Here is a 12,301-nt window from a genome sequence, read left to right as displayed (position 1 = left end):
GGAATACATATATGAAAGTATAGTGGTACCAACACTCTTATATGGGTGTGAAGCTTGGGTTGTAAATGCTGCAGTGAGGAGATGGTTGGAGGCAGTGGAGATGTCCTGTCTGAGGGCAATGTGTGGTGTAAATATTATGCAGAAAATTCGGAGTGTAGAAATTAGGAGAAGGTGTGGAGTTAATAAAAGTATTAGTCAGAGGGCTGAAGAGGGGTTGTTGAGGTGGTTTGGTCATTTAGAGAGAATGGATCAAAGTAGAATGACATGGAGAGCATATAAATTTGTAGGGGAAAGAAGGTGGGGTAGGGGTCATCCTCGAAAAGATTGGAGGGAGGGGGTAAAGGAGGTTTTGTGGGCGAGGGGCTTGTACTTCCAGCAAGCGCGCGTGAGCATGTCAGATAAGAGTGGAGACGAATGGTATTTGGGACCTGACGAGCTGTTGGAGTGTAAGCAGGGTAATATTTAGTGATGGGATTCAGGGAAACTGGTTTTTATATAGCTAGACTTGTGTCCTAGAAATGGGAAGTACAATGCCTGCACTTTAAAGAAGGGGTTTGGGATATTGGCAGTTTGGAGGGATATGTTGTGTATCTTTATACGTACATGCTTCTACACTGTTGTATTCTGAGCACCTCTGCAAAAACAGTGATTATGTGTGAGTGAGGTGAAAGTGTTGAATGATGAAAGTATTTTCTTTTTGGGGATTTTCTTTCTTTTTGAGTCGCCCTGCCTCGGTGGGAGACGGCCGACTTGTTAAAAAGAAATATATATATATATATATATATATATATATATATATATATATATATATATATATATATATATATATATATATATATATATATATATATAATATATATTTTTTTTTTTTTTCAACAAGTCGGTCGTCTCCCACCGAGGCAGGGTGACCCAAAAAAAAAGAAAGAAAATCCCCAAAAAGAAAATACTTTCATCATTCAACACTTTCACCACACTCGCACATTATCACTGTTTTTGCAGAGGTGCTCAGAATACAACAGTCTAGAAGCATACACATATAAAGATACACAACATATATATATATATATATATATATATATATATATATATATATATATATATATATATATATATATATATATATATATAATATACATACATACAGTCTGTAGTGGAAGGAAGGCGGGGTAGGGGTCGGCCTAGGAAGGGTTGGAGGGAGGGGGTAAAGGAGGTTTTGTGTGCGAGGGGCTTGGACTTCCAGCAGGCATGCGTGAGCGTGTTTGATAGGAGTGAATGGAGACAAATGGTTTTTAATACTTGACGTGCTGTTGGAGTGTGAGCAAAGTAACATTTATGAAGGGATTCAGGGAAACCGGCAGGCCGGACTTGAGTCCTGGAGATGGGAAGTACAGTGCCTGCACTCTGAAGGAGGGGTGTTAATGTTGCAGTTTAAAAACTGTAGTGTAAAGCACCCTTCTGGCAAGACAGTGATGGAGTGAATGATGGTGAAAGTTTTTCTTTTTCGGGCCACCCTGCCTTGGTGGGAATCGGCCAGTGTGATAATAAAAAATAAAATAATAATATTATATATATATATATATATATATATTATATATATATATATACACACACACATATACAACACACACATACAGCCTTTCCTCACTTAACAATGGAGTTCCGTTCCTAAGACGTCAATAAACGAATTCGTCACTAAGTGAGGAGCATATTGTAATGCCAGTGGGTTTGTGTCAACCATCCTTGATATTGTTTTAACGTCACCTTTGCACCATTTATAACATTTCTGGTATTTTTAAATGTTTATACAGTAGTGTACTGTATATTGTAATATACAGAATAGAGGAAATCAGCTCTAATACACATTATTTCAGCATGCATACTGGTCAGAGAACCTGTCTTGAGTCTGAGTCATTGGTATATGAGTACGTCGCTAAGTGAGGAGAGGCTGTATACAGGTCCCCCTCAACATTCACGTTTTCAGCTTTCGCGGGCTTCACACATTCGCGAATTCCCAACCGCCAAATTCCCAGCCACCAAATTCCCAGCCGCCAAATCATATTCAAGTTTCCCGCCACCTGCGAGTCCCTACTACCCTCCCACCGACCCCCGCAACTGGCAGCCAGCCCTCCCACCACTCAGTGTGGTGATTGTTTTGTTTGTTCATTATTTGCTATTAAACTACAGTATAAATAATGTAAACCCATTCTTGACTGCATATTGGAATGGCTATTCGGACAGGTATTAGACGGTGACATCATGTGTTTACTCTTGAACACAGCAAAGAATCAAACATTTCTGCTACTGCTAATAACAACAATAGTAATAATAATAATAATAATAAAAATAATAATAATAATAATAATAATAATAAATACGATATAATTGAAGAAGGAAGTTGTACAAAAATATGAGGGAGTGGTTGACACATCGTCAGTGTGACTTTGTTTATGCTGGAGTGAACATTAGTCTCCGTGCTCTTCCAAACATTTCACAATAATTCATTGTGTTTGGTGCTTGTAGATTGAGTGTGACTGGAGTGGTAGAGGCAGTGGTTGAGGCAGCGATTGAGGCAGTGGATGAGGCTACTGTTGAGGCAGCGATTGAGGCAGTGGTTGAGGCAGCTGTTGAGGCAGCTGTTGAGGCAGCGATTGAGGCAGCGATTGAGGCAGCAATTGAGGCAGCGATTGAGGCAGCGGTTGAGGCAGCTGTTGAGGCAGCGATTGAGGCAGTGGTTGAGGCAGCTGTTGAGGCAGCGATTGAGGCAGTGGGCGAGGCAGCTGTTGAGGCAGCGATTGAGGCAGTGGTTGAGGCAGTTGTTGAGGCAGCGATTGAGGCAGTGGGTGAAGCAGCTGTTGAGGCAGCGATTGAGGCAGCGATTGAGGCAGTGGGTGAGGCAGCTGTTGAGACAGCGATTGAGGCAGTGGGTGAGGCAGCTGTTGAGACAGCGATTGAGGCAGTGGTTGAGGCAGCGGTTGAGGCAGCGATTGAGGCAGTGGGTGAGGCAGCTGTTGAGGCAGCGATTGAGGCAGTGGGTGAAGCAGCTGTTGAGGCAGCGATTGAGGCAGCGATTGAGGCAGCTGTTGAGGCAGCGATTGAGGCAGTGGTTGAGGCAGCTGTTGAGGCAGCGATTGAGGCAGTGGTTGAGGCAGCTGTTAAGGCAGCGATTAAGGCAGTGGGTGAGGCAGCGATTGAGGCAGTGATTGAGGCAGTGGGTGAGGCAGCTGTTGAGGCAGCGATTGAGGCAGTGGTTGAGGCAGCTGTTGAGGCAGTGGTATTTAATAACATACATGTTATTAATATGTACTATTATTATTTATAACATATATGTTATTAAATACCACTGCCTCAACTGCTGAATTATTGTGAAATGTTTGGAAGAGCAGGGAGACTAATGTTCACTCCAGCACAAACAAAGCCACACTGACGATGTGTCAACCACTCCCTCGTATTTTTGTACAATTTCCTTCTTCAATTATATCGTATTATTATTATTATTATTACTACTACTATTGTTATTATTAGCAGAAGCAGAAATGTTTGATTCTTTGCTGTGTTCAAGATTAAACACACGATGTCACCGTCCAATACCTTTCTGAATAGCCATTCCAATATGCAGTCATGAATGGGTTTACATTATTTATACTGTAGTTTAATAGCAAATAATGAACAAACAAAACACTCACCACACCGAGTGGTGGGAGGGCTGGCTGCCAGTTGCGGGGCTCGGAGGGAGGGTAGTAGGGACTCGCAGTGGTTGAGGAAGTGGTGGAGGCATTGATGGAGGCAGTGGAGGAGTCTGTGGTATTTAATAACATACATGTTAGTAAAACATAACATGTATATACGTATTTAGTACAATTTACGACGTTTTCATGTATTTTATGATTGTTCATGGTTCAACAAGTTAAGGAAGCAGTATTGTATTATATTTCCCTACAATATATTGGGGCACCAAACATTCACGGTTTTTCAACATTCGCGAGGCCCTTGATCCCCTAACCCTCGCGAATGTTGAGGGAGACCTGTATACATATACGTATGTCATGCCAAATGGGTAAAACTTGCGATCTTGGCTTAAATTAGCAGCGCTCTTCTTGGCAAATAAGGCAGGCAAAAATCTGTGTATGCAATAATTTCACAAAAATCATTTTGAACCTAAGAAGAAAAAATACATTTTATTGTGTTTATTAAATTATTGTAAACTTGTCTAAAATATATTGTTGGATTAGGCTAAATTAGTAGGTTGGAACACAGCAACTGTGCAGGGAGGTACTACCGTACTGCCAAGTGAGTGTAAAATGGAAGCCTGCATTTGTTTTACATGATGGTAGGATTGTTGGTGTCTTTCTTCTGTCTCATAAACATGCAAGATTTCAGGACATCTTGCTACTTCTACTTACACTTAGGTCACACTACACATGCATGTACATGATTATATATACACACTCCTCTGAGTTTTCTTTGATTTTAACTTAATAGTTCTTGTTCTTATTAGTTTTCCTTTCAAATCCATGGAGAAGTGGATTAAGAATCTTTCCTCCGTAAGTCATGTGTGTTGTAAAAGTCAAGTAAAATGCAGGGAGCAATGGGCTAGTAACCCCTTTTCCCATATAGTCTACTAAAGAGAAAAAGAAGCAAAAATTGCATATCACATTGGAGAGGGAGTATGGAAGAAGTGAATGTTTTCAGATATTTGAGAGTTGACTTGTCAGCAGATGGGTTTATGAAGGATGAGGTAAACCATAGAATTGATGAAGGAAAAAAGGTGAGTGGTGCATTGAGGCATCTGTGGAGACAAATAACATTATCCATGGAGGCAAAGAAGGGAATGTGTACAGTGGACCCTTGGGTAACGATTTTAATCCATTCCAGAGAGCTTGTCCTTAACTGATTTTATCGTTAGCTGAATTAATTTTCCCCATAAGAAATACTGTAATGGAAATCCAATTAATCTGTTCCGGATACCCAAGAGTATTAAATTTTTTTTTCACATGAAATATACATTTTCCTACACAGAAACCAATGACATGAAGAATAAATACATGAAGAATAAATACATGAAGAATAAATGAAACTTACCTTTATTGAAAATTTATTGATGAGTGATGAGATGGGAGATGATGGAGGTGTCCTATTATTGTTTGGAAGGGGAATCCCCTTCCATAAGGACTTTAGGTACCAAGTCCTTTTCTGGGGTTACTTCCCTTCTTTGTTTTTAATGCCACTGGGAACAACTTGACAGTCACTGGACCTCTGTCGCGATAAAAATCTGTCCATAGAGCTGTTTCTGGCGTTTCTTTAAGATTTCCTTAAAATGGGACACAACATTGTCATTGTAAAAGTCACCAGCATGGCTTGCAACAGCTGTGTCAGGGTGATGTTCATCCATAAAGGCTTGCACCTTTGTCCACATTGTACAAATGTCCTTAATCATTGAAGAAGGCAGCTTCCTCCAACTCTCTATCCCCTCCTCTGAAGCAATTTTTTCAGTTGTGATCTCTTCCTGTTGCAGATGTTCTTGCAGCTCATCAGTGGTTAGCTCTTTGTCGTCGTCCTCCAACTCTTCCACATCCTCGTCACTAACCTCCAACCCCATGGATTTCCCCAGTGACAGAATAGATTCCACAACTGGTATAGGTTCCTCAGGGTTAGCCCCAAACCCTTCAAAATCCCTCTCTTGTACACATCCAGCCACAATTTCCTCCAAGCAGAGTTCAAAGTCCTGCAAGTCACTCCCTCCCAAGCCTTACTTATAAGGCTTATGCAACTGAGGATACTGAAGTGATCTTTCCAAAACTCTCTTAGGGTCAATTCAGTGTCTGAGGTCACTTCAAAGCACTTCTAAAACACTGCTTTGGTGTACAGTTTTTTGAAATTTGAAATGACCTGCTGGTCCATGGGCTGGAGGAGAGGAGTGGTGGGGCAAAAATTTCACTTTGATGAAATTCAACTCCTCCACAATTCACTCTTGCATGTCTGGAGGATGAGCAAGATGTCTAATACCAGGAGGCACTTGAGGTCCAATTTATTTTCCAGGAGGTATTTTTTCACAGTGGGGCCAAACACATGATAGAACCAATCATGGAAAATGTCCCTAGTGACCCATGCCTTACTGTTTGCCTACCACATCACACACATTAGCCTTGACGACACTGTTTTTCTTTAACACTCTGGGAGTTTCAGAGTGATACACCAGTAAGGCTTCACTTTGCAATCCCCACTAGCATTACTACAAAACATGAGAGTTAGCCTGTCTTTCATAGGCTTGTGTCCTGGGAGTGCCTTTCCCTCCTGAGTAATGTAGGTCCTGTTTGGCATTTTCTTCCAAAACAGGCCTGTTTCATCACAATTGAATGCTTGTTGGGGTTTTAATTTTTCAGCCTCTATGTACCCCTTAAAGTCCTGCACATGTTTTTCAGCCACTTTTTGGTCAGAACTGGCAGCCTCACCATGCCTTATCACACTGTGTATGCTGCTATGATTCTTAAATCTCTCAAACCAACCTTTGCTGGTCTTAAATTCACTAACATCAGCACTAGTTCCAGGCATTTTCATAATGAGATACACATGCAACTGCCTTGCCTTTTCACATATGATTGACTGTGAAACACTATCATCTGATAATTGTTTGTCGTTGATCCATTAACAGTCTCTCCACATCTTTGAGTATCTGCTATCTTTGTTTTGTAAGCATACTTGCACCTTTCACAACAACAGCATCCTTGATTGCCTTTCTGTTGGCCAAGATAGTAGCGATGGTTGATTGGGGTTTGTTATGCAGCTGAGCCAGCTCGGAGGCACGCACTCCACTTTCATACTTTGTGATTATCTCTTTCTTCAATTCAATAGTATTTCTCACCCTTTTTACCACAGGGTTGCAGCGCTGTATAGCCCTTGTGGCTTAGCGCTTCTTTTTGATTATAATAATAATAATAATAATACCACAGGGTTGGCACTAGAAGCTTTCTTTGGGCCCATGGTGGCTTATTTAGCAGTTACAAGCACTACAATGGAATAATACAAAATGTATCACATGTATGCATAGAACCGTCCGCCCTGGCTTGTAAACAATAGCACACTGGCTGTACATAGTGGCCGGGCAACCGTGGGCGGCCCAGGCCATGCAGACGCGTTTGGGACGAATGTCCCCAACTGAGTTTTTCATCATTGGCTGAGCCAATATTTTTACGCAAAGACGCATCGACATCCGATTTTATCGCTATCCAATGGCATCGTTACCTGAGGCTGTACTGTATGAGAGTATAGTGGTACCAACACTCCTTATATGGGTGTAAAGCATGGGTTGTAAATGCTGCAGTGAGGAGGCAGCTCGAGGCAGTGGAGATGTCGTGTCTAAGGGCAATTAGGAGGAGGTGTTACTAGAAGTATTAGTCAGAGAGCTGAAGAGGGGCTGTTGAGGTGGTTTGATCATTTAGAGAGAATGGAATAAAGTAGAATGACTTGGAGAACATATAAATCTATTGGGGAAGGAAGGTGGGGTAGGGGATCATCCCCAAAAAAGTTAGAGGGAGAGGGGTAAGGGAGAGGCTCAGATTTCCAGCAAGCGTGTGTGAATGCGTTAGATAGGAATGAATGGAGACTAATGATTTTTGAGAATTGATGAGCTGTTGGAGTGTGAGCAGGGTAATATTTTGTGAAGGAATTCAGAGAAACAGGTTAGCCAGACTTGAGTCCTGGATATGGGAAGTACAATGCCTGCAAAGACAGTGATTATGTATGAGTGATGGTGAAAGTGTTGAACGAGGATTAAAGTTTTTTTTTCTTTCTTTTTGGGAAGCGGCCGACATTTTGGAAAAAGAAATTTCTAGAGTTCTTTTGGTACAAAATTATTAATTTTTTTTTACATTAACATAAATGAAAAGGATATATCTTTAAATGTATAAGAGAAAATTTTAGAAAGGACTTAATTTTAAATGAGTTCTTGCTAACTGATCAATTTTACCCATTTGGAGAGTGCTAGAGAGAGCTCGAGAGAGCTCTAGAGCTAGAGAAAGCTCTAGAGAGCTAGAGATCTCTAGAGAGCTAGAGAAAGAGAGCTCTAGAGAGTAGAGAGAGAAAGAGAGAACTCTAGAGAGCTAGAGAGAGCTGTAAATAGCTTGTCAATAAAGCTAGGGACCCTTAACCTAACCTTATCAAACCCTGTGTAAAAAAAAAAAAAGAGCTAGACAGAGAGAGAGAGAGAGAGAGAGAGCTAGAGAGAGAGAGCTAGAGAGCATGAGCTAGAGAGAGAGAGCTAGAGAAAGCTGAGAGCTAGAGAAAGCTGAGAGCTAGAGAGCATGAGCTAGAGAAAGCTGAGAGCTAGAGAGCATGAGCTAGAGAAAGCTGAGAGCTAGAGAGCATGAGCTAGAGAAAGCTGAGAGCTAGAGAGCATGAGCTAGAGAAAGCTGAGAGCTAGAGAGCATGAGCTAGAGAAAGCTGAGAGCTAGAGAGCATGAGCTAGAGAAAGCTGAGAGCTAGAGAGCATGAGCTAGAGAAAGCTGAGAGCTAGAGAGCATGAGCTAGAGAAAGCTGAGAGCTAGAGAGCATGAGCTAGAGAAAGCTGAGAGCTAGAGAGCATGAGCTAGAGAAAGCTGAGAGCTAGAGAGCATGAGCTAGAGAAAGCTGAGAGCTAGAGAGCATGAGCTAGAGAAAGCTGAGAGCTAGAGAGCATGAGCTAGAGAAAGCTGAGAGCTAGAGAGCATGAGCTAGAGAAAGCTGAGAGCTAGAGAGCATGAGCTAGAGAAAGCTGAGAGCTAGAGAGCATGAGCTAGAGAAAGCTGAGAGCTAGAGAGCATGAGCTAGAGAAAGCTGAGAGCTAGAGAGCATGAGCTAGAGAAAGCTGAGAGCTAGAGAGCATGAGCTAGAGAAAGCTGAGAGCTAGAGAGCATGAGCTAGAGAAAGCTGAGAGCTAGAGAGCATGAGCTAGAGAAAGCTGAGAGCTAGAGAGCATGAGCTAGAGAAAGCTGAGAGCTAGAGAGCATGAGCTAGAGAAAGCTGAGAGCTAGAGAGCATGAGCTAGAGAAAGCTGAGAGCTAGAGAGCATGAGCTAGAGAAAGCTGAGAGCTAGAGAGCATGAGCTAGAGAAAGCTGAGAGCTAGAGAGCATGAGCTAGAGAAAGCTGAGAGCTAGAGAGCATGAGCTAGAGAAAGCTGAGAGCTAGAGAGCATGAGCTAGAGAAAGCTGAGAGCTAGAGAGCATGAGCTAGAGAAAGCTGAGAGCTAGAGAGCATGAGCTAGAGAAAGCTGAGAGCTAGAGAGCATGAGCTAGAGAAAGCTGAGAGCTAGAGAGCATGAGCTAGAGAAAGCTGAGAGCTAGAGAGCATGAGCTAGAGAAAGCTGAGAGCTAGAGAGCATGAGCTAGAGAAAGCTGAGAGCTAGAGAGCATGAGCTAGAGAAAGCTGAGAGCTAGAGAGCATGAGCTAGAGAAAGCTGAGAGCTAGAGAGCATGAGCTAGAGAAAGCTGAGAGCTAGAGAGCATGAGCTAGAGAAAGCTGAGAGCTAGAGAGCATGAGCTAGAGAAAGCTGAGAGCTAGAGAGCATGAGCTAGAGAAAGCTGAGAGCTAGAGAGCATGAGCTAGAGAAAGCTGAGAGCTAGAGAGCATGAGCTAGAGAAAGCTGAGAGCTAGAGAGCATGAGCTAGAGAAAGCTGAGAGCTAGAGAGCATGAGCTAGAGAAAGCTGAGAGCTAGAGAGCATGAGCTAGAGAAAGCTGAGAGCTAGAGAGCATGAGCTAGAGAAAGCTGAGAGCTAGAGAGCATGAGCTAGAGAAAGCTGAGAGCTAGAGAGCATGAGCTAGAGAAAGCTGAGAGCTAGAGAGCATGAGCTAGAGAAAGCTGAGAGCTAGAGAGCATGAGCTAGAGAAAGCTGAGAGCTAGAGAGCATGAGCTAGAGAAAGCTGAGAGCTAGAGAGCATGAGCTAGAGAGCATGAGCTAGAGAGCATGAGCTAGAGAGCATGAGCTAGAGAGCTGAGAGAGAGAGCTGAGAGAGAGAGCTGAGAGAGAGAGCTGAGAGAGAGAGGAGAGAGAGAGAGAGAGAGAGAGGGGGGGGGGGAAAGACCAGTGTCACTCCTGTCAATCACTGGTAAGATCCTGAGACAATAATCTCAAGACAAATGACAGGGTTTTTTGACTACCACTCACTACTTTGTGACCGTCAATATGGTTTCAGGAAAGGTTACTCTGCTGCTGATCTGTTGTTAATCCTCTCCACTAAGTGGCACCAGTCACTGGATGAATCCAAAGTCAGCTGTGTGGTAGCATTGGACATTGCTGGTGCTTTTGACCGGGTGTGGCACCAGGGCCTCTTAGCAAAACTTCAAGCACTGGGAATTGCAGGTTCTACACTATGTCTCCTCAGTGATTACCTTCATGGTAGATCTCTAGGGGTAGTTCTCAATTGAACGGAATCAGCAAGACATCCTATTGGGGCAAGTGTTCCACAAGGAAGTGTGCTGGGACCATTGTTATGGAATGTCTACCTCAATGACCTTCATCTCATCTCAGAATCCCATGCATATGCAGATGACTGTACACTGACATTCACTTATCCAAGAGAAATGCCAGCTGCTCTAAGCTACATCAATCACCAGCTAAGAGCTATATCAGCTTGGGGAAATAGATGGCTAGTAACATTTGCACCTGAGAAAACGAAAATGATGATGGTCTCTAGGCACCATGATGGTAATGCTGGTGCAATAGTAAGGATGAATGGGAGGGTGTTGGCACCTGGAGAAGAAGTTGATATCCTTGGGGTGAAATTTGACTCCAAACTGACCATGAAGAACCATGTTGTAAATCTTGCAAACAAGGCAGCCAGGAAGCTTACAGCACTTCGCCGTATCTCGCATCTGCTTGACAGTAGGAGTTGCAAGATTCTGTACGAGGCACAAGTACGCTCACACGTTGAGTATGCTCCATTTTCTTGGTTTGCCTGCCCTCCCTCTCATCTGCGACTGCTTGACAGAGAACAGAACAGAGCAAGATGTCTCATCTCTTGCCTGGACCCATCCTGGAAAGATCTGTCATTTCAGCAGAGCCTTCAACACAGGAGGGATGTGGGTGGCCTTCCTGTTATGTACAAGGCCAATATTGTCAAAGTACCACACTTGGATCCACTTCGAGGATAGCGTGAAACAAGCTTTTATGCCACAAGACGGGCAGAAAGCAGCAACTTCACTCTGGCTGTACCCTTCTCCAGAACATCACTCCATCTGAGATCATACATACCCAGGATGACTCGAGTCTTGAACACATTCGTACAGCATAATGATGTCAACGAGATAAAGTCAGTTGATCAAATGAAAATGCTGGCCCACAGATGGCTCTAAGTCCATCCTGTTCCCTATTTGTATGTCTCATAATAATAAAAATGCTTTCAAATGAGCTGATGTAGGTAACAGTTCTTAGCTTGTCAATAAAGTTAGGAATCCTTAACCTGTAAATAGCTTGTCAATAAAGCTAGGGATCCTTAACCTTGTCAAACCCTGTGTAAAAAAAACAAAACTAGAGTGAGAGAGCTAGAGAGAAAGAGCTAGAGAGAAAGAGCTAGAGAGAGTGCTAGAGAGAGAGAGACATACACAAAACCTTACTATTTTTTCCTATGAATTTAATATTTCACTTAATTTTGAAATAAATGTTAAAACAAGATGAATTAATTTTAATACCAGTTGTGTCCCATGAAGGTTGGGTTACCCTAAAAAGAAAAACACATTCACCATTCATTCATCAACATCAGTACCAGAAGCGCACAGATATTGCAGTTCAAATGACTCTCCAAAATGCAGCATCCCCACTCATCCTCCTCTCTGCAGGCACTGTACTTACACCCTCCAGGACTCTAAGTCTGGGTAATCAGTTTTCCCTGAATCCCTTCATTAGATATTCCTCTTCAAGGGGGGCTCCTTGGCGTGGTGAAGAGGCTCTTGGTCTGAGGAATTAGACCTGTCGGTCTCCTTCCTCAGACCGAACCTAATTACCGCCCAATACCCCCTTCCCTATCCCATCCTCCCCTTTTCCTTTCTTCCTCCTCCTCCCCACCCCTCCCTTTTGCCCTTCCTCTTTTTGGCCTTTGGGATTTTTCCCACAGGCACGCTAGTTCCTAGGTAGGGGAAAGGGTACCGGGGTCCATCCCATTCCGTTGAGGTTCTTGGTGGTGGCATAGTTTGCCATGGAATCTGGATCGCCTGGGGATGTCCCGATCCCTCTCCTGTATCCCGAAGGGTGGCTTTGGGTGTCTTTCAGGCGACGGGTGTATCTCTAGAAGCCACCTTTCGTATTCCGGGGGTGGTGGCCGAAGGAGGTATG

This window comes from Cherax quadricarinatus, chromosome 17 (assembly GCF_038502225.1).
Source record: "Cherax quadricarinatus isolate ZL_2023a chromosome 17, ASM3850222v1, whole genome shotgun sequence".
Lineage (NCBI taxonomy): Eukaryota > Metazoa > Arthropoda > Malacostraca > Decapoda > Parastacidae > Cherax > Cherax quadricarinatus.
This window is presented reverse-complemented; position numbering follows the sequence as displayed.